Here is a 20,988-nt window from a genome sequence, read left to right as displayed (position 1 = left end):
AGGACTCCCCCAGCACCTCTACACCCCGGCTGTAGACCCTGCTCTGTCCCCACCTAGCTACACGAGATCTTCAGAAAGTTCCTTCCCCCCCCACTCCTTCCTCTGGGCTCAGCTTCACCATCTGCAAAATGAGGGAATTAGACAAGATGATCTTTAAGATCTCGCAGCTCTGAGAGTCTACAATTACAGATGGCATCCCAATATGGGCCCAGAATCGTGCCCTCCCACGCAGCATGGACCATCTCCCTCCTGCTTGCTGCAGGCAGCATCTCTCAGGCTGACCTAGTTTGTGCGATGGGGAGAGAAGGGCAGAACAGGGCATGCAGGGGGAGTGAAGACCCAGAGGCTCCTCTGCCTCTGCCTCTCTCACCTCCTGAGGTCTCTCCTCCCAGCTCCTCTGAATGCAAAGGCTTAAAATATCTGACAGTGTGGCCGTGTGGTTTCAAAGCATTGCTTTTTTTTTTCTTCTTTTTTTCTTTTTTCCAATCGCATTGGTGATTCACCAGGGTTTCTCTCTGACTTTCCAAACATGCTTTGTGGAAGTCATGCATGCGGGATCTTCAGGGTGTTTTATTAAATGCAAAAGCAAGGTGCAGAGCCGTGTGCAGCAGGGTGAGAAATAAAACAATGCAAACATACATTTGTGTTTGTTCATGGAGGGAGCTCTGGAAGGAAACAGGAGACCCCGGTAGCCATTTGTCTCCTGGGAGGGAAACTGGGTGGAGGTTGGGCAGAGGAGGAAAACCTTATGCCTTTTTGAGTGTGTGTACTACCTACTCAGTTGTTTAAAAAAATCAACAAAAGACATTCTTCCTCCAAGACTCCCTGCCTGACTGGGTTCACATAACAAAATACCCATAGATGGCATGGCTTAGACAACAGGAATTTATTTTCTCACAATTCTAGACCCTTGAATTTCAAGATCAAGGTATAGGCAAGGTTGGTTCCTTCTGAGAATTCTGTATCTTCACATGATAATCTATGTATGTCTGTTCAATTCTCTTCTTTTTTTTTTTTCTTCTTGGTTACTGGGGATTGAACCCAGGGGCGCTTTTTACGACTGAGCCACATCCCTAGCCCTTTTTTATATTTTTAAATTTTATCTTTAATTTTTTTTTACATAGTTGTAGATGGACAGCATGCCTTTATTTTATTTATTTATGTGGTATTGAGGATCGAAGCCAGTGCCTCACACATGCTAGGCAAGTGCTCCACCACTGAGCTACACCCCAGCCCCTATATTTTTATTTATTTTATTTTTTAAAACACTTTGAGATAGTTTTAATTACTCTAGTTGGACCCAATATCTTTATTTTATTTATTTATTTTTATGTGGCACTGAGGATCAAACCCAGGGCTTCCCATGTGCTAGACAAGTGCTCTACAGCTGAGCCGCAACCCCAGCCCTATATTTTTATTTTGAGACAGGGTCTCGCTCAGTTGCTCACAGCCTTGCTAGATTGCTGAGGCTGGCCTCAAACTTGTGATCCTTCTGCCTCAGCCTCCCAAGTTGCTGGGATGACAGATGTGTGCTGTGTTTGTGATACACTTTCATTATCTCTAGTCACAGAACCTAATGTTTATCACTCATGTTGCCTCCTAACTAAATGCTGGGCTCCAGAAAGCAGGGCCTACAGAATTCTCATCTTTATGGGCCAGAGGATAGTAATAAAGAACAGGGTCTGGCTGACTAGTTTTCCTGGAAGCAGTAGCCCAGGCTGATTTGGAAGGCCATAAGGATATAATTCGGAGGAACTTTCAGAAATACCAGAGGGGCCACCTTTAAAAGCAGGTTTTTTTTTTTTTGAATGAATAAAATATGAGAATTAATGTAATACAACCCACAAGCTGATGACGCCAAGGGATGTTTGAGCTATATATGAAACTCCTGTCTCTCCTGACACACAGATCTGCTTGGCGCAATGACAAGCATATTAGATTTGTAGTGGGCATCTGCTGTTAGATCTGTCAAGCAGGGATCCTTCATTAGGCTTCTCCAGAGACACAGAACCAAATCAATATACATGAAGAAATTTATTTCAGAACTTGGATGCTGTGCTCATGCAGGCTAAGGAGTCCCAAGATGGAGAACAAAAAAAAAAAAAAAAAAAAAAGATATCATTTAGCCTAGGTATGAAGGTATGGAGGTTGAGGCAGGAGGTACTGATGGTAGTCCAGTGATATAAGTTCTGATCTGAAAGCCTGAGATGCACTGATGTCCAAGGGCAGGAGAAAATATACATCTCAGCTCAGGCAGAGAGAGAGAGAGAACAAGCACACAAGATCATTCCCATTGTCTTCCCCTCTGCCTTTTTAGTTCTGTGCAGGCCCCAATAAATTAGATGATCCAACCCACACTGGTGAGGGTGCATCCTCTTTATTCAGTCTACTGACTCAAATACTAATATTTTTCATTTACACCTTCATAGATGTTCCCAGACTTAATATTTCATCAGCAATCTGGGCATCCCTTATCCCAGTCAAGTTGGCACCTAAAATTAATCATTGCATTCCCTTTGGATTTTTTTTCCCCCTGGGAAAAGAATCCAACTTTCCTTTTGGGGAAACCAACTCAAGCCATTCTCAATCCATTTTTTTTTTCTCTCCATGTGCTTTAAATGGGTGGACAGCATCTCCTTCTCCAGGAATCAGCCCAGGGTCCACACCCAGCCACGGTAAGTACTATGTTCTCTGGTTTACTGTGATTGGCTCAGAGATGAGCATGCCACCCCAGCTTGTCCAATCAGAACAATTTCTTGGAGTTTTACTGTCAGGAATTTGGGAATTGCTCTGAAGGAAAGCAACATTTTTGTTTTTGTTTTCCACCAGGGCTGCTAAACCGGAACTGCTAGTGGCCCTTTTACTACTGTGAGAAAAACATCAGTCTGAATTCCTGTTTCTATTGTGTGAGCACCTGGATACAGCCATGCAAGAAGTCAGACTGGCCCTGAACATCGTGGTTATGTGAGCCAATAACCATTCCTTATATCTTACATTTGTTTGAATTGGGTTTTATGTCACTTATAGTCAAATGAATAGCCCATACAGGACAAGTTCTCTATAATATTTATTTGTAAGTCCAATCCTGTCTATGTAGACCTGGAACTATTTCACTAGTAAGTGTCAATTCATGCATCAAATAACTTGCACATATATGGCCCTTTAGAGTGTACTTACGCCTTTCTTAAATTATGTGTGTGTGTGTGTGTGTGTGTGTGTGTGTGTGTAAATTGGTATTGGAGATGGGAAGGAAACAAAATGAGATTGACTGAAGATTCTACCTACCAGGAGTATCCAGATGTTGATTCTGACCCAGCCAGGACACTTCCACTGGAAGATGGTTGATTTTGTGGTCTGGGCCAGTAATGAACTGGAGCTCACCTGTATCAGCTGACAAAATGATTTGTTAAATATTTGGAAATTTTGTGGTTGGTTGTTGGTAGGTTGAAATCAGCCATGATTAGAGTATTTGTACCATGCATATTGCCACATCTACCAATCGAGGCAATTTGCCCTCTAGGAGAATTGGTTCACCAGTAAATCACAGGCCCTGACATTGATTCAACGGGTTCCCAAATGGTTAGCAAGAGTAACTGCTGAGCAATAATAACAACCACCACCATATTCCTCTTAAGACCACTTCCCCCACCCCCGGGATTAAACCTAGGAGTGCTTTCCCACTGAGCCACATCCCCAGCCTATTTTATTTTTTGAGACAGGGTCTCACTAATTTGCTTAGGGCCTCACTAAATTGCTGAGGCTAGCCTCAAACTTGTGATCCTCCTGCCTCAGCCTCTCCAGTCATTGGGATGACAGGGATGTGCCGCTACACCCCACCCTCTTCAGAGCACTTTTTTGACCCTAATCTCATCTCGTGCCTCCAGCAGTGTGGAGAAGTAGAAATTTCTTACCCATCTCCTTCAAAGCCTAGAGATGTACGGTCTATGGTCTGAGGCAGAGCTAAAAAATAATCTCAGGTCTTTGGACCCTGTGCTCATGTTGTTTTCCTGACACCCTGTGGGAGGTGATTGGAATATCAAAACGGGGTCTAAAGCAATTTGGTCACCGGGTATGGGAAAGCTGTTTCTATAAAAAAGAGCATTTTAACAATATCTTTCGGAGCAGAGGTGGCTAATTAGCAAAGTGGTCACCCAGGGATTAGCAATAATACTACACATTCAATCTGCTGAGAAAACACAGCATTGCTTCTAATAAATTATATACCTCACAATTTGCATATAATTTTTTTGGGGTTAATAAAGCCCTTTCAAGTATTTTTCTTCCACAGATCAACTCCTCAAAAGTGCCTGGAAATTTGGACTCTGTGCAGGGGGTGATTAACCTAAAGCCCACCACCAAAACTCATCTCCCTAGACTTCTAAAGTAGCCTGGGAAAAAAACTGATTATTTACTTTCGCAGTACCTTTTGATACCTACAGACGTGATCTAGTTCCGGCTATTGAGATTTAACTAAAAGTTCTACTTTGCTGATAAAAGCTACCCTCTATCCCTTCTTTATCCTGTCTAAAACAAGGATGGATGTGATAGCTGGTGCTGCAGAAGCCATTTTGTAACCATGATTCGACAAGACAAAAAGCTAAGTAGAACAGATCAGAAAGACAGCCAGAGTATGGGTATTTGATGTTATTATTAAGTCTGTCCTAGGCTTCTTCCTGATTCTATTGTTAGTGACAAAACAAAGCACTGTCATATATTAATTGCAGTAGAAACACTTCTCGTGTAACTAACAATTCAAGTTCTAGGATTCTATCTTAACAGTTTAAGTTCAAGAGGAGGTTAATGAAATAAATTGTCTGGTGGCGATATATTACATACTCTTCAGTTATTGAAAACTGTTATTATATTCCAGGAATTTTTAGCCTTGTGTTCTTTTTTAAAAAATACATTTATTTTATTTATTTATTTTTATGAGGTGCTGAGGATCGAACCAAGTGCCGCACATGTGCAAGGCAGGCACTCTACCACTGAGCCACAAACCCAGCCCAACCTTGTATTCTTAAATAATATCCTTAAAATTATATATAGACATGTTAGTATGAATATATATGTGTGTTTTTCTGGGCATATAATTTATATCAGATTTTCAAAATTTTCAAAAAAATGTTTAAAAGTCATTATAAATGAAAATTTACGGGTGTCAAAAGTTGCCCAGAATATTTGGGGGGGGAATATAAATTTGCAAAACTGTGTGTATAATATTCTTGCATGCAAGAAAAATTGTACGTATGTTGTAAATGCAGGCATACATGGTAATGAGGGAAAATTTGCAGAATACATAATTGGGTATTCAAAAAATAGTTTTATTAAAAACTTGCCAACCAGGCTTGGTGGCTGCACAAGCCTGTAATCCCAGCAGTTTGGGAGGCTGAGGCAAGAGGATCATGAGTTCAAAGCCAGCCTCAGCAAAAGTGAGGCACTAAGCCACTCAGTGAGACCCTGCCTCTAAATAAAATACAAAAAAGGCTGGGGATGGGGCTCAGTGGTCAAGTGCCCCTGGGTTCAATCCCTGGTACCAAAACAAACAAACAAACAACAACTTTTAAGGGGCTGGGGGTACTATGACTCAGTGATCGAGCATTTACTTTTTGTTGTGATGGCTCCTGGCTGCAACTCCCAGCATTCCAAAATAAAATGAAACTTTATTTCTTCAAAGTGAACTTATGTCAGTCTCATATGTTTCATTCCTGATGAGAAAACATAATCTTACCATTCAAAGTAACTCAGACACTTCCTGATATAAAGTGATCGGTTCAAGAGTCTCCCATTCCTTGCTCCTTCCCTGCTCTCTAGGGGTGGTTGGAGTCCTTGGGTAGATGTCTGTGCCATCCCGGAATCCAGAGGGACACCTGGTCCCCCACTCCCCCTCTGCTCTTCCCGGGCCTCTGCAATCCATCTCTCTGGTTGCCATGGTCACAGTCTGACCACCTCTGCTAAAGCCATAGTCCTGCCCTGGCTACCAGTTGAGGTGTCCCTGTGTTCCAGGTTAACTTTCTTGTAATTTCAGCCCATTGAGCCCGGGTCGCAAAGGTTCATGGGAAATTCTCAGATACTTTCCCTCAACTGAAAGGGTGCCCTCAGCTTCACCCAAGCAAGGGTTACTTGTCCCTGAAGATTCCCGGTTTGACCTGGAGTGACTTAAATGTACTTACACAAGAGAGAAGAGGCCCCAGGGCCTGCTGGCTTTGTATTCTTGCTACATCTACTGAGGGTTCAGAGCGTCCATTCCCAGTGCCAGGTGTGGGACAGAGCTCTGAGTCCCTTCTCAGAACCTAAACAGTATGTCACCTCCCTTCTCATCCCTCTAATTCTCTCTCTTCTTTCCAGACATATCACTCTCTTTTTAAAATATTTTTGTTAGTTGTAGATGGACACAATGCCTTTATTTATGTATTTGTTTGTTTATTTATTTATTTTTATGTGATGTGCTGAGGATCGAACCCAGTGCCTCACATGTGCCAGGCAAGCGCTCTACCACTGAGCCCCAGCCTCAGCCCTTCTATTGTATCGTTTGTGTCATCCTGAAATCTGGAGGATTTGATTTCTATCTCTTCTTTACTCTGAGGTTTCTCTTACAAACGCCGTGTGCTCTGAAGCTTCTGGGTTTGCTCTTTTATGCGCAAAAGTCAATCTATTGAAAAATCTAGCTCCAACCTTGTGAATTAAAAAGTACATTCCAAATTTTGTCCCTGCTGTAAATTTCCCAATCCCCTTAGAAGTGGCTAAGAATGTGTTTTTTCTGTTTGTGTAGAATATTTCTCATCCTTAGTAGGTAATACCTGCAAAAGGCCTGAATGAGGACTTTAAAACACGAGATACGAGATAACAAGTGTTAGAAGCAAGAAGCCTCTTAATAATTCAAAATATTTGAATGCTTGGGGTGCATTAGAAAAGACCCGAGAAGATCCACGCAGAGGTATTGGCAGCCGTGATAGCTGGATGATGAGAATGTATTAATGTAATAGCTACAGTGGAAGTTACAGAGAACCCAACCAGCAGCCGCTTAAAAAAACAAGAGTTTCTTTTCCTCATAAAATAACATGTCTGGAGGTAGGCGGCTGCTGACTTGGTTGTTGGTATCCACTTAGAAGCAGGGCACGGTCAAGGCCAGCATCTACAGCAGTCCCCTTGGCCTGTCTCTGTGGTCTGAAGACGGTTGCACCTCCCACATTCAAGGGAGAGAGGAAGGCACGAACCCCATCTGTTTATCTGAGCTGGAAAAGCAAAAGTCTTAACATTTTCATCTCATTGGATAGAACTGGGTCACATGGCCACTCCAGCTGCAAAGGAGGCTGGGAAAATCAGAGGGCAGGTAGTCATGGGGTTAGCTGGCTACTGGTGCCTACCTAACTCTAAGAAGATTTACTTTTTAGAAAAAAATTCTTGTTTCTCAGTAGCTTCTAATTTTCCCAATGTTGTCCAGTGTTGTGCCCATATGTGCTATGTTTAATTAAATACAAATACACAAAACTTAGAAATTAAATGCAGTGTCTCATTTGAACCACCCAACCCTCGGCCCTATATAATTTTACTCTTATATTTTAAACAAAGGTAGGGCCAGGCAGGGTGACGTGTGCCTGTAATCCTAGTGGCTCCGGAGGCTGAGGCAGGAGGATCTCGAGTTCAAAGCCAATGTCGGCAACTTAGTGAGGCCCTAAGCAACTCAGTGAGACCCTGTCTCTAAATAAAAAATAAAAAGGGCTGGGGATGTGGCTCAGTAGTTAAGCACCCCTGAGATCAATCCCTGGTACCAAAAAAAAAAAAAAAGAGAGAGAGAGAGAGATAAGACTCAAAAATCAAATGACTTTTCCAAGGACAAATTATTGACAATGTTAAACAAAGTATACAGGTAGCCGGGCTCCCAATCCTTCCATTCTTTGAATACACCAACCTGCTATTCAATGTCAGAAGGTTTTCCCGGTACCATAGCACACACCTATAAACTCAGCAGCTCCAGAGGTTGAGGCCAGAGAATCACAAGTTCAAGGCCAGAGTCAGCAATTTAAGCAAAACCCTCAGCAACTCAGTAAAACCCTCTGGTCTCAAAATTAAAAAAAAAAAGAAATTAAAAATCAAAAGGACTTTGGATGTCACTTGGTGGTGAAGTGCCCCTGGGGTTCAATCCCAAGTACCAAGAATAAAAAGATGTATGCCTGGAGACTTCTAAATGAAACTTCAGTTGGGTTGATTGATAGACTAATAAAGGGCAATCAAGTATATAGCACAAAAGGCCTAATTTCCATGTGTCAAGCAGCTGTGAGACATTAGGCCTACACTGACTGTCCCTGCCTCTCTATGTCCCTCCCATCTGTTCTGCCTGGCCTGTCCCTCTTGCCACCCCCAGCAAAATGTCACTCACTGGAAAGAGCTCCAGCTTTGCCTATGGCTCCCTGGAGTCTGTTTCCTGATTCTGCTACTTACTACCCACGATGCCTTCAGCAAGTTGCATCCAGTCTGGGCCTCAAATCATTCCACTAAATAAAAAGGTTATTATTTATCTCCTAGGAATCACTGTGCAATTGACAAAACAGAAAAGAGGGAAAGTTTTTTTAAAAAAAAAAAACATAGTATTCAACACTTAGTATGCGCTCAACTAATCACAATGACAATAATTATTGGCATCAAACAGAAGCTCAGTAACTTATAGAATTTCAGTGTATAGCCTTGCACTATTGCTTGCAAACTCAGACAAGCCCTCAGCTAGAGCAGGAGGGCACAGCTCTCCTCTCTGTTCACAGAGCAGTCCCTTGTACGGTGCCCCTCTAAACTTAAAGCAAGCAGATTTATGAGCAGACTTTGAGAACTCAACTGGTTTGCCAAGTATGTTGGTCAGTTTTCCGTTACTGTGACAGTAATAACCCGAGATGATCAGTTTATAAAGAGGAAAGGTTTTATCTTATAGTTCATGGCCTATAGGCCTTGTTGCTTTTGGGCTTGTGGCAGGATCATACATCATAGTGCAAACAGGGAGGTTTTGAGCACAGATGATTGGGATCATGATTCTTGGCATTTATTAGCTGTGACTGTGGTCAGGTTACCAAAAGCCTGTGTCTCATCATTTGTTCATTTAGAAAATGGGGATAATAAATATCTTATATCTTATAGGATTGGGATGATTCTATAAATTAAACTGCATAAAGCATTTCAAATGATGAATGACACATCAAACATGTGCTATGAACACTATTATTATATTGAACACTTACTTTGTGCCCAAGGCACGGAGTCATGCAAGATTGGAACTTGGAGCTGATTCTGTATCTGCACTTCTAACCACTCACCTGCTTCTATCTCTAACTACCTTCCCAGTTGCTTTCCTTTCCCTTCACAACCTCATCCCTCCTGTAGGTTCCTGGGATATAGGCCTTGTCCCTTCTTGCCAATCTTTATCTTCTGGAAGTAGGTAGTTAAGAGCAGGTCTGGTAGCTCCACCCTCAAATAGTCTTTCTCATTTCATGGCACCCATCCTCAAAGTTGCCTCGTGTTGACAAGACTGACGCTGCACTTCCAGCCATTGCATTCACATTCCAAGTATTAGGAAAGGCCATGATTATGAAGAGTGATTTAAAAGGCTGCCAAATCACAATCAAAGCCCTTAAAAGAGCTTTCCTGGAAGCCCCAATCAAGCATTGCCATTTGGTCACTTGTAGCTTTACAGGAGACTGAGAAATAGTTTTTCGTGTGTGCCCTTTCTTATTACTAACTAAAATTCTGTTATTCATAAAAAAAAAGAAGACTGTTTACTGGGGAAGCAACTGGCTCCTGTAACTGTCCCATCTTAAGACAGAAGAATAGGACAATAGATACTAGCTAGGAATTGAGGTCTTTCTACACCACCATCCTTAGTGTTCCTGCCGAGGAGTACGCTGTCAATAGCTGGGAAGAGATCTTTGAGAAGCCACTTGGGTCGATGATAAGACACCCAGGAAGCTCAGTTCAAGATCTGTGGGTCCTTAGCTCATCTTTTTGATAGGAAGGTTCAGATTAGCTGCAGGCCTTTTGTTTTGCTGAATGGAGACGTTCGTTTGAATCCAGAGCTCTTTTGCTTGGACAACAGAGAGACCAAATACCGCCAAGAGTCTTATTTGTTTTCATTCTTAACACCCAACAACATTCAGTCTCCCTCCAAATACCCTTTTAACAAATATTTGAAGAATGATGACTTAAAAGGCTGCCAAATCATTAGTCTGCCTAGGATAATTCCCTGCGCTCACCCATATCTGGTTCCTCTTTTCCTCTTTCTGATCACGTGGAAAGAAACCACACTACCCAGCTCAGCTCTCTTGCAAGTGTTCAGGGCCATGGGACCCATGCTGGCCAGCAGGCTGTAAGTAGAGGTGAGACATTTGATTTCCAAGCCTCGGCATCCAAGAGCAGGTGGGAGTTTCCTCTGTTCCCCATCATAGTGAATGTGGAAATCTTGTGCTGAGATGTAGCTACAAAATTGAAGCAGCGTGGTCCCTGAGTGTCATGTCATAATGGGATAAGGAAGGCTGCATGGAATGTTGGATCTGGGTTCCTATGGACTTTTGCCACTCAGAGAATAACTTTTTACTAATAGTGCAAAAGGAAAACAACCCAAATGTCCATCAGCTGAAAGATGGATAAATTAAATGTGGTATATCCATGCAATGGAATATTATGCAGCAATCAAAAGGGAAGAGCTATTGATCCATGCTACAAACTGGATAAACCTTGAAAACCAGACACAAATGGCCTCATGGTATTGGTTCCATTTACATGAAATGCCCAGAAAAGACAAAGACAGAGACAGGAAGTACATTACCAGTTGCTGGGAGCTGTGTTGAGAGAGATAAGATGAAGTAACTATTAATGGGTACAGGGTTTCTATTGTGGGTGATAAAAAAAAATGTTCTAACATTAGATAGTGGTAATGCATAGCTGAATTCATTAAAATCCATTAAATTGTATGATTTAAGTTGGTGAATTTTAGGGCTGGACTTGTGGCTCAGCAGTAGAACACTTGCCCAGCACATGCGAGACCCTAGGTTCAATCCTCAGCACCACATAAAAATAAATAAAATAAAGGTATTGTGTCCAACTACAACTAAAAAATTGGTGAACTTTATGATATATAAATTTTACCTACTATTTGTTTTCGAAATGGCATAAATCTTTGCTGTGTTCAACACTAAGATGTCAGGGTTTACTACTGCAGCACAACCTAGTTTACTTTAGATAAAATACTACCCAATAGACATTAGACAAAATGTCTATTATCAGCCTTGGCTATCATAAAATATAAATAAGGCAGGATGGGAACATAGATCAAGGATCAGCTCATTGCGCCTGGTGAGTGATAGAAGAAGTAACATTGGATCTCAGCATTGAATAATGCATAGAATAGCTCCCCGCTCCCCAGAAACAGGTGGGAGGAGAGATGGATGATGAATGGATGGGTGGGTGGATGGATGGATGGTGGAGGGCTGGTTGGATAGATGGATGATGGATGGATGGATGGATGGATGGATGGATGGATGGATGGGTGGGTGGGTGGATGGTGGAGGGCTGGTTGGATAGATGGATGATGGATGGATGGATGGATGGATGGATGGGTGGGTGGGTGGATGGATGGATGGGTGGGTGGGTGGATGGATGGAGGGAGGGGTGGTTGGATGGATGGATGGATGCGAGGGTAGATGGGTGGTTTTTCCTCTGCATACATAGGTGGGGTACTTGTGTATTCTTTGAATCTTCCTCATTGAACCGTAAGCACCAGTGAATTGGGCTTGTCTTTTTATATTGGTTCTTTTTAGTTATACATAACATTAAGATTTATTTTGACATAATTATAAAAGCATGAAATTAATTTGCTCTAATTCAATCTCCACTACTTTCCCTCCTCCCTCCCCCGGTTCTCTTTCCTCTACTCTACTGATCTTTCCACTATTTACATACTTTAATTAGTGTCTTGTGGCGATATATATATACACACACACACATATATGTGTGTGTGTGCATATATATACACTAATATTTATATATATATATTAGGCTGTGGATATACATGATGTTGAGATGGTGAGTTTTTCTTTTTTGAGATAGGGTCTCGCTAAGTTGCCCAGGCTGGCTTTGAATTTTCTAAGCCACTGAGATGACAGGTGTTGTACCACCCTCCGGGGCAAGCTGGGTCTGTCTTGCTTGCTTCTGTGTCTCCCAGCATTGTGTCTGGTCAAAGGGGAATGCTCAGTAAGACTTTGGTGAATAAACTGAGTGGGTGGGTGAATTGGCAGATGAATCTGGAATTTTCACAGCTGACTTAAAGGTGAAAATTCTTCTGGAGAGAAAAAAAAAAGCATGAACTCAACTTGTGTGGTAGTCAGGAGTGGGAAGGACACAAGCTCTAGGGTCAGTCTGGCTCCGTCACATCCCAGCCATGTGACCCAGAGCACATCTCTTTCCTTCTCTGAAATTCAATTTCTTTCTCTGGAAAATGGAGAGAATATTTGTCTCGTTCAGTCAGAGTGTACACAAAGCAGCTAAGCATCATTTCACACCATGGTAAACTGTCTATATATTTATAAAAATTTATATATTTTATTTCATTTTTTTTTTAGAAAGAGAATTTTTTTTTAATATTTATTTTTTAGTTTTCGGCAGACAAAACATCTTTGTATGTGGTGCTGAGGATCGAACCCGGGCCACACGCATGCCAGGCGAGCGCGCTACCGCTTGAGCCACATCCCCAGCCCAATTTATATATTTTATAATAACCCAAACAAGAGCTCTATGTCCTCGTTTAACTCTGATAATAATCCTTTAAGCTTTATAACACGTTGTTTCTCAAATGCATCTGATTCGAAATACAAACACACCTTCCCAAACCTTCTCCCTGGACATTCTGGTTTGTTAGGACTAGGGTGAGTCCTAATGAATCCCTAATTTCATCAGACATTCCACGAGACCCTTACAATGAGCAGGTTAGTGTGAGCTTGTCTTATGAGCAGGTAAAATGTGGACATTATACTTTCCCACCTCACTGATAAGGAGGTGCTTCTCCCAAGCATGTGAAGATGTGGAAGAATCTCCTGGGGACTATGATTCAGTAGGTAAGAGATGGGCCTGGAGGACCAGAATTTCCATTTTTTTTAAATTTTGTTATTATTATTAGCATCATTAATCAGGGTGCTGGGGATGGAACCCAGGGCCTTGCACATGCTAGGCAAGCGCTCTATCACTGAGCTACACCCTTACCCTGAGGACTAGGATCTCCAACAAGCTCCCAGGTGATGTCAGTGTCTGAAGTCTGAGGTCCACACTGAACGGCAAGGATCCAGCCTGGAGAGTGAGCTCCCTGTCCTCAGAGAGCCACACAAGCCAATGTCATGATGCTTCCCCAAGAGATTCCCGTGTAAATGGTAGGGCGTGGGGGCTGGGCACTGGGCTTTAAAAACAACAACAACAACAACAACAAAACTCTCCATTTGGGTCTATTTTACAGTCAACCCTCCACAACCCACAAGTTCTACATCTGCACATCAACCACCAGTGGATAGAAAACAATGTGTCTAAACTAAACATATACTGGCTTTTTTCTTGTCATTGTTCCTCAGCAATACAGTATAACTACTATTTATATGGCATTTCCATTGTACTGAGTATTGTAAGTCATCTAGAGATGATTTAAAGTCTTTAGGAGGATGTGCCTCCATTCTGCACAGACACTAGGGATCAGAACATCTGGATTTTAATATCCCTAAGAGATCCCGGAGCCCGTCTCCTGGGTTCGATCCTAAGCACCACATAAAGATAAAAGGCATTGTATTGTGTCCATCTACACCTAAAAAATAAATATTAAAAAAAAATCTGCAGACCAGGGTGAGTATAGCAGCAGTTTTATTATAAACCAGAGCTGTGCAAGAGCTGACCCTAACAGCAGCTCTCCGCCCAGTGTTAGGGTCCAGGGGGTTTATATAGCCCTTGGCTCACTGCTATTGGTCCAAACGTATGCTAATTAGGGCAGAAATTACTAACGCTATTGGTCAATTCTTGAGCCCCGGGTTTGGCTATTGGTCAATTCTTGAGCCCCGGGTTTCTTGCAGGTTGGCTCCGCTTCCAGTTTCTCCTTGCAGGTCAGGTAAGCGGGAGGTTGAGGTCTGCTTAGAGCTGCAGCACTGCGGGCAGTGGGTGCCATCCTGTGGCCAGGGCTGGCCGCGGAAGGGTGACAGGGTGGCCTTGGCTACCTTGGGGGGGGCTCCACACCACTCTAACCCTGCTGGCCGCCAGCCTCTGACCCATCAGACACTCCGCGCTCCAATTCTCCGTTGCTGGGCTTGGTGGCCCGGGAGCCTTGTCCTTTTCAGAGGATTTTGTTCATGGTGGCCGACTCCATTGCCCTGGGCCTGAGGTGACGCAGAACATCATGGCAGAAGGGCGTGGAGGAAGAAAGCTGCTTAGCTCATGGCAACCCAAAGAAGAGAAGGAAAGAGAGGAGGGGACCAGGGAATAGCTGAACCCTTGCAGGACATGCCTCCAGTGACCTACTACAAGGTCCCACTTCCCAGTAGTCGATTCGGCTATCAATGGATTAACATATACAATGGATGAATCCGCTGATGAAGGTAGAACTCTCATGAACAATCATCGCCTAAAAGCCCCGTCTCTGAACCTTGGTGCATTGGGGACCATGTTTTCAACACATGAGCTTGTGGGGGGGACATTCTAGATCCAAGCCATAACATGAACCTAGGCCTATATGGAACCATCGCCAAGCATCATGTGAAAGAGTTCAGAAAATGGTCACCATTTATTATTCTTAGAAATATGATCATTACTAACAGACGAAAGGGAGACTCTGCAAATAGGGTCATTATGGGCGGGGAGTTGGGGGAGATCCCAGCTATCAGTGCCCCAGAGAACCTAAGGCTGGGGTCAGAAGCTAGAATTTGCAAGCACACGGTGGGGACAGGCCACCTGCACAAGCAGAGTGTCGTGCAGCAGACTGATTTCTGCTCTTACTCCCAGCTGTGGGCAGAGAAAAGTAGACAAGCGTGGGTTGGGCCACTTCCCTCGCCCGCTGGCATCTCTCCAAATGGTATGAGCAGCCGCTGAGACCTGTGCTCACCTCACACCCACGCTCGCAGCCTTTTAAAGCATGGAGACAAAAGACAGGCTGTCCCGATCCCCGAAATCAGAGACGCACAATTGGACAACCTTGAGAAAACTGTAGCAGCCCCTAACTCAATTTCTTACCAATTATCCCAGGGAGATGTCTCCAAGGGAAGCAGGTCTGTGGCCTGATTAACAAGAACACCAGACCTCCGGAGGCAGACAGACATCCCAACCACAAAACTCATTTGGAAGATTCCAGTTACACGGCAAAGAGGCCTGGCTGTAATTTTCAGAAATCATGAGAGGCACCACATGACACAAATAATAAAAATAAAAGCTATCAGGGCTGGGAGTGTGGTGGAGCATGTGCCTAGTGGGCATGAGGACCAGTTGAAACCCCTAAGGTTTCCTTAATTCTGCAGCAAAGTCAATCAATCAGGCATGGGGAGGGCTCATTTTCTGGGGATGGAAATGGCCCCCCAAGTTACAGGAGGAGTCTATGAGTTTTATAGTTTACAATGAGGGTCAGTTGATCATTGGAGAGTCCAGACGTGCTGTTCAGACAGCCGGGGATCTAGATGTGCAGGTTAGAATTTTAATTCAGGAAGGCATTGGTAAAAAGTTTGAAACTCCTTGTCACTGGGAAAAGCTCACAGCTCGGTGTTCACTGCCTGTCTTCTTTCCTTCCTCTGGGATCCATTGTTATCTAGAGCTTTACTATTTGCTTTTCTCCTGCCAGGACTCATCTGCAATGGGAAAGGGTGAAAGTCCAGGGCCCAGCCTTTCAGTATGGGGGCCCATTGGGTTTGGGAAGGGGTGAATGTTTGCTTTTGGTGGAAATGTTGGGGATGAACCCAGGAAGCGATGAAGGTTTGCTTTTTCCCAGGGTCCACTGTAACTGGGAAAGGATGTACTGGGAGAGGTTTAACATTTGGCTTATTTCCCCTTCCTCCTCCCAAACCACACTGTCACCGATTTTCCCCAGGGTGGGTGTCTTTTAGGAATATTATTTTCCACAATCCTTCATAAAGAACTAGCATTTATGTGTTTATGGATGGCTTACTCAGGGCCAGAGTATGCTTATGACCTTTCCGTGCATTATGTCCTGTATGAAGTAGGTACTCTGGACCTCTCTCAACAGGCAAGGGGATTCAAGTTCATAAGAGAAGTCCAAGGCCACTCCAAGGGTCAGTGGCACAGCGGGGGATTCTGAACTCAACCTTAGTTTTGACCACTTTGTATTTTACTTTTCCCTGTGTTGCTGGGCCTCCTCTATCACTGCTCACTTGGCCTCTAAACAAAGGAATATTCTTCCTCTTAACTGTGGAGTGTTAAAAAAAAATCTTTCTTCCCTGCTGAGCCCCCAGGAGAAACAGAGACCAGCGAGTCCTGGGTTACCCACATTCATCTCCCCAAGTTGCCTGTTCCACAGCCATGAACATACCCTGCTTTGAAGGGAGGGGACAGCACCTGAAAGAGAGGTTGTTCTGAACCTCTTGTGTATGGTTTTTCCATCAGAGCTTTGTGCTGTTTTAATTTGCCCCAGGGATCTGCAGGGACAAACCCTCTGTTCTGAAGGATTCATGCAGAAACTACAACAAGCCTGGCCATTTTAATTCCTATCAAAAAAAAAAAAAAAAGGAGGGCCTGGTGACATTTTGAACCAGCTGGCACATTTCTGTTCTAAAGAGCAGTATTGTTATTAGCTCTTATTTTTATCCCTTCACCCCAGGGCATACCAGGGTTCTGTGTCTTACACAAGGTGACTCCCAGGATCCAGCACTGTCTACCTCCCCTGTCTGATCTCTGAATCCCCAAAGCCCTTTCAGAGCACGACAATCGGTCTCTTTCCATAATTAGAGGCAAGGCTTAAAAGGAAATAGTCATGAGAGGAATGAAAGAGAGATCTTTCCAGATGATGAGCTAGCAAGGCTTAGAACCATCCTGAATCTCCAGTCTGAACTTTAGGAATCCACCTAGGAATGTCTTGGCTGGGACGGGGCAAAGAACCTAGGATCAAACTTCTATTTCTGGCTTTTTGCTAGCTAAACAATCTAGTGAGCAAAGAAATTCAAGTTTCCTTATTTTACAACTTTGCAAGGTAATGAGGAAACGTCTTCCCTCAAGTTCAGAGCTGGCTAACAAGCTGGTGAAAAACGGGACTCGGGTGGTGAATTTCAAGTTCATTGGTTGGCTTGTGTCCATTTTGATCTGGAAACTATTTAGCTAGCAAGCAGATAAGGAAATCCTTGGGGCTGGGGGTGTACCTCAGTGGTGGAGCACTTTCCTAACATATGTAAGACCCTAGGTTTGATCCCCAGCACTAAAATTAAAAAAAAAAAAGTCAATTCTTTATAAGACTATCTTGGTTTCTTCTTTTATAGATCATTTTGTGTACAAACCTAGATATCTCTACCAGGTTTTTGCCGTCGCTATGAGATATAATCTTTGTTTCTCACCAGGGTTGGGCCACGGATTGATCACATAACAGAAATATTAATGGGCAACCTTGGTAGAATACTATTTGCCAGGCACAGTTTTAACTTGTATTAACTCATTTGCTCCTTGCAACCAATTCTGTGAAGTACGGTTTTCTTCCCTAGTGCACATATGAAGAAACCGAGGTACAGGTGTTGTACCTTGTCCAAGGTCATGGACAATAAGAGACCAACTCAGGAGGATTTGAACAGAAGCAGTCTGGTTCCAGAGCCTCTTCTCTCTCTCTCTCTCTCTCTCTCTCTCTCTCTCTCTCTCTCTCTCTCTCTCTCTCTTCTCTCTCTCTCTCTCTCTCTCTCTCCTTCAGTGCTGAAGATTGAACCCATGGCCTTGCACGTGCTAGGCAAGTGCTGTACCACAGACCTGCATCCCCAGCCTGTCCGTCCATCCTTCCTTCCTTCCGTTCCTTCCGTTCTTTCTTTTCATTATTTATTTTATTTTATTGGTACTAGAGATTGAACTCAGGAGTGCATTATCATTCAGCTACATCCCCAGCTCTTTATTTATTATTATTTTTTCAATTTTATTTTTGAGTACCAGCCATTGAGCCAATGGGTACTGTTAATCACTGAGCTATATCCTCATCTCTTTTAATTTTTTATTTTGAGACAAGTTCTTGCTAAGTTGCTGAGGGCCTCGGTAAGTTGCTGAGGCTGGTTTTGAACTTGTGATTCTCGTGCCTCAACCTCCTGGGCTGCGGGGATTACAGGTGTGCATTACCATCCCTGGCTCTAAGCCTCAATTTCTTTGGCTTTTTTGAGGTACTTGGGAATGAACCCAGCTACACCCCAGCCCCCCATTTTTAAAGAAAGTTTTTCATTTTAGAAAAGGGTCTTGCTAAATTGCTGAGGCTGACCTCGAATTTACCATCCTCCTGTCTCAGCCTCCTGACTAGCTGGGATGACGGGCACATACCACCTTGCCTAGCTAAAATGACTTTTAAATACTGACCTCCTATCCAGTGATCTTGCTAAATTAATTTATTAGTTTAATAGTGTTTGTATACAATCTTTCAGATTTTTTTGCATACACAATTATAGTATTTACAAAGGATGATGTAAATGATACTTCTTTTCCAATAACTATGTCTCTTATCATTTCTTGCTTTGGATCTCTCTCTCTCTCTCTCTCTCTCTCTCTCTCTCTCTCTCTCTCTCTCTTTCTTTTCTTTTGTATTGTTGTAGATGGAACCTAGAGCCTCAGGCATACTAGGCACATGTTCTACCATTGGAAAACCCCTGTTGATTCCTGAGTCATTTTGGCCATGCTGGGTGTTACAGGTGGGTCTTTGACTGTCCCTTACATGTTAAAGACTTCTTACCCAATCTGCGGTGCTACTGGGAAGGTGTGGAACCTTTAGGAGATGGAACCTCGTGGTAGGAACATAGGTCTTTGGGAGCATGTCCTCAAAGATGATATTGAGACCCTAGTCCTACCTATCTCTATTTTACTTCACAGCTGCCATGAGGTTAACAGGCCACCTCTACCATGCAACTATGTAACAGGGCCAAACAGCTTTGGACTGAAACTATGAGACAAAACAAACCTTTCCCCTTGTTAAGTTGATTCCCTCAGGTATTTTGTCACAGTAACAGAAAGCTATCTAATACCCTGGGGTACCAACTTTCCTCTGGATGATTTGGTATCCATAAGGTACTAATGTTCTGGTAAGCTGGAAAGCTGATCTGCATCCCCATGCACATGTAAATAAGCTAAAACCTCAGAAATCATTTTGGCTTTGGAGAGCTTTCCAACTTGAATGACAAATTGATGTGGAATGTTTTGTTTTTTAAGTTGGCTGGCAAATCAAGAAAACTGGGGTCTAGACCCACTGCTGACACTAACTAAATAATTAATCTTAGGCAATTTTGCTCCCTTCCCTGGGCTTCAGTTTCCACACCCGAAAACATAAAACAATTAGAACAGATGGTCTGTCATGTTCAACCTAGTTAAATGTGCTAAGAAAACGCCCTAGCGAGCCTGCAGTTCCTCAGTATTCATCGCTTTAGATCCTGAAGAAGTCTTAATATTATCTCATTAAACTAGGCATGGTGGTGCACACGTGTAATCCCAGCAACTTGGGAGGCTGGAGCAGGAGGATCATGAGTTCAAGGCCAACTCAGCAATTTCGCAAGGAAGGCCCTGAGCAACTTAGTGAGGCCCTGTCTCAAAATAAAAAAATAAAAAAGGACTGGAAATATAACTCAGCGGTAAAGCACCCTGGGTTAAATCCCCAGAACCAATACCTTACTCCATTATCAAAGATGAGGAAACTATATGAGCCAGAAAGGTAAGACAACTTGCCTAAGATGGCATAGCTCATAAACTGTGGATCCTGGATGATGATCATCATCATCACGATTTGCAAAAATGCAGGGTCTCCTGCATGCTAGGCAAATGCTCTACCACTGAGCTACACCCCCACCCTGGGATCCAGGATTCAAAGTCAGCTACATCTGACTCCATCCCAGGCTCTGGACCATCAAAACATGTGGCCTCTGCCATTGCTGATCCCAAAATATTCTGCCTGAGAATGCAGTTTCTGGAACCAGCCGTGCAAATTCTCAGCTGCACGGAAGATGTTCTTGCTTCTGGTGGAGCTGAAAGAGCTCCCAGGTGAGGGGCAGGGCTGTCATCCATCCACCCATCCTTTCTGTGGATTGCCTGCCTACACGATTACAATTTTCTGCTAAGCTTTTAGTTTTCCTCTGCGTTTCCTTATCATGGCTTCGTATTTTATGACTTCAATATAAATAATTCACTGGGAATTGTCATGTTCAGCGTGCTATAGAAATCAGATGGCTCAAGTCTACAGCTGAATTGAACAGAGGAAGGACAAGTACCCTTACCTCTAAGAATCCAGATTTGGGACAGAGGGGGCCCACCACATGGGCCACCTGTGTTGCTCATGCAGTGGCACATCTCAAGGGGGTTAAAAACAAACCCCAGTATGTGTGTCCTCTTCTCATAACCTCCAAGGGAGTCTACATACCCATTCCAACAATTCCACCTCGGAACCTTTTGGTGAACTTAAGCCTTATTTATTGAGCTGCCTCACTTTCCCCCCAAACAGCCAATATCTGGGAGGTATTGTGGTTTGGTATTATGGAATGGTTTGGAATTGTGCCCCCAAAACTCACCTGTTTGTTGAAAGCATGGTGCCTAATGCAGTAAGGTTCAGAGATGGGGCTTTTACACAATGATTGAATCATGAGGGCTCTGACCTCATCAGTGGATTAATCCAGTTAGTGGATTAATCTATTGGTAGGTGAATTGACTTCTGGGAGGTGGGACCTAGGTAGAGGAAGTAGGTCCCTGGGGACTTATCATTTCCCATGTCCCATTACTTTGTCCAATCGTTGTAAATACTTGTAAACACGTGGAATTTCAGTTCTTACCTTG

General features: G+C 43.3%; 1 protein-coding gene across 1 annotated transcript in view; it reads left to right on the top strand.

The window, feature by feature from the left end:
• Positions 1–2,842: 2,842 nt before the first annotated feature.
• The window catches only part of LOC144374570 (phosphatidate cytidylyltransferase, mitochondrial-like), an 81,461-nt gene continuing 63,315 nt past the window's right edge, over positions 2,843–20,988 (top strand). Inside the window, exon 1 of the mRNA XM_078037323.1 lies at positions 2,843–2,964. The gene's annotated coding sequence lies outside the window, so the exon portion shown is untranslated. The remainder of the gene's footprint in view (positions 2,965–20,988) is intronic.

The sequence above is a fragment of the Ictidomys tridecemlineatus genome, unplaced genomic scaffold (assembly GCF_052094955.1).
Source record: "Ictidomys tridecemlineatus isolate mIctTri1 unplaced genomic scaffold, mIctTri1.hap1 Scaffold_75, whole genome shotgun sequence".
NCBI lineage: Eukaryota > Metazoa > Chordata > Mammalia > Rodentia > Sciuridae > Ictidomys > Ictidomys tridecemlineatus.
The sequence above is the reverse complement of the archived record's forward strand: the minus strand, read 5'-3'. Positions and strand labels throughout refer to the sequence as shown.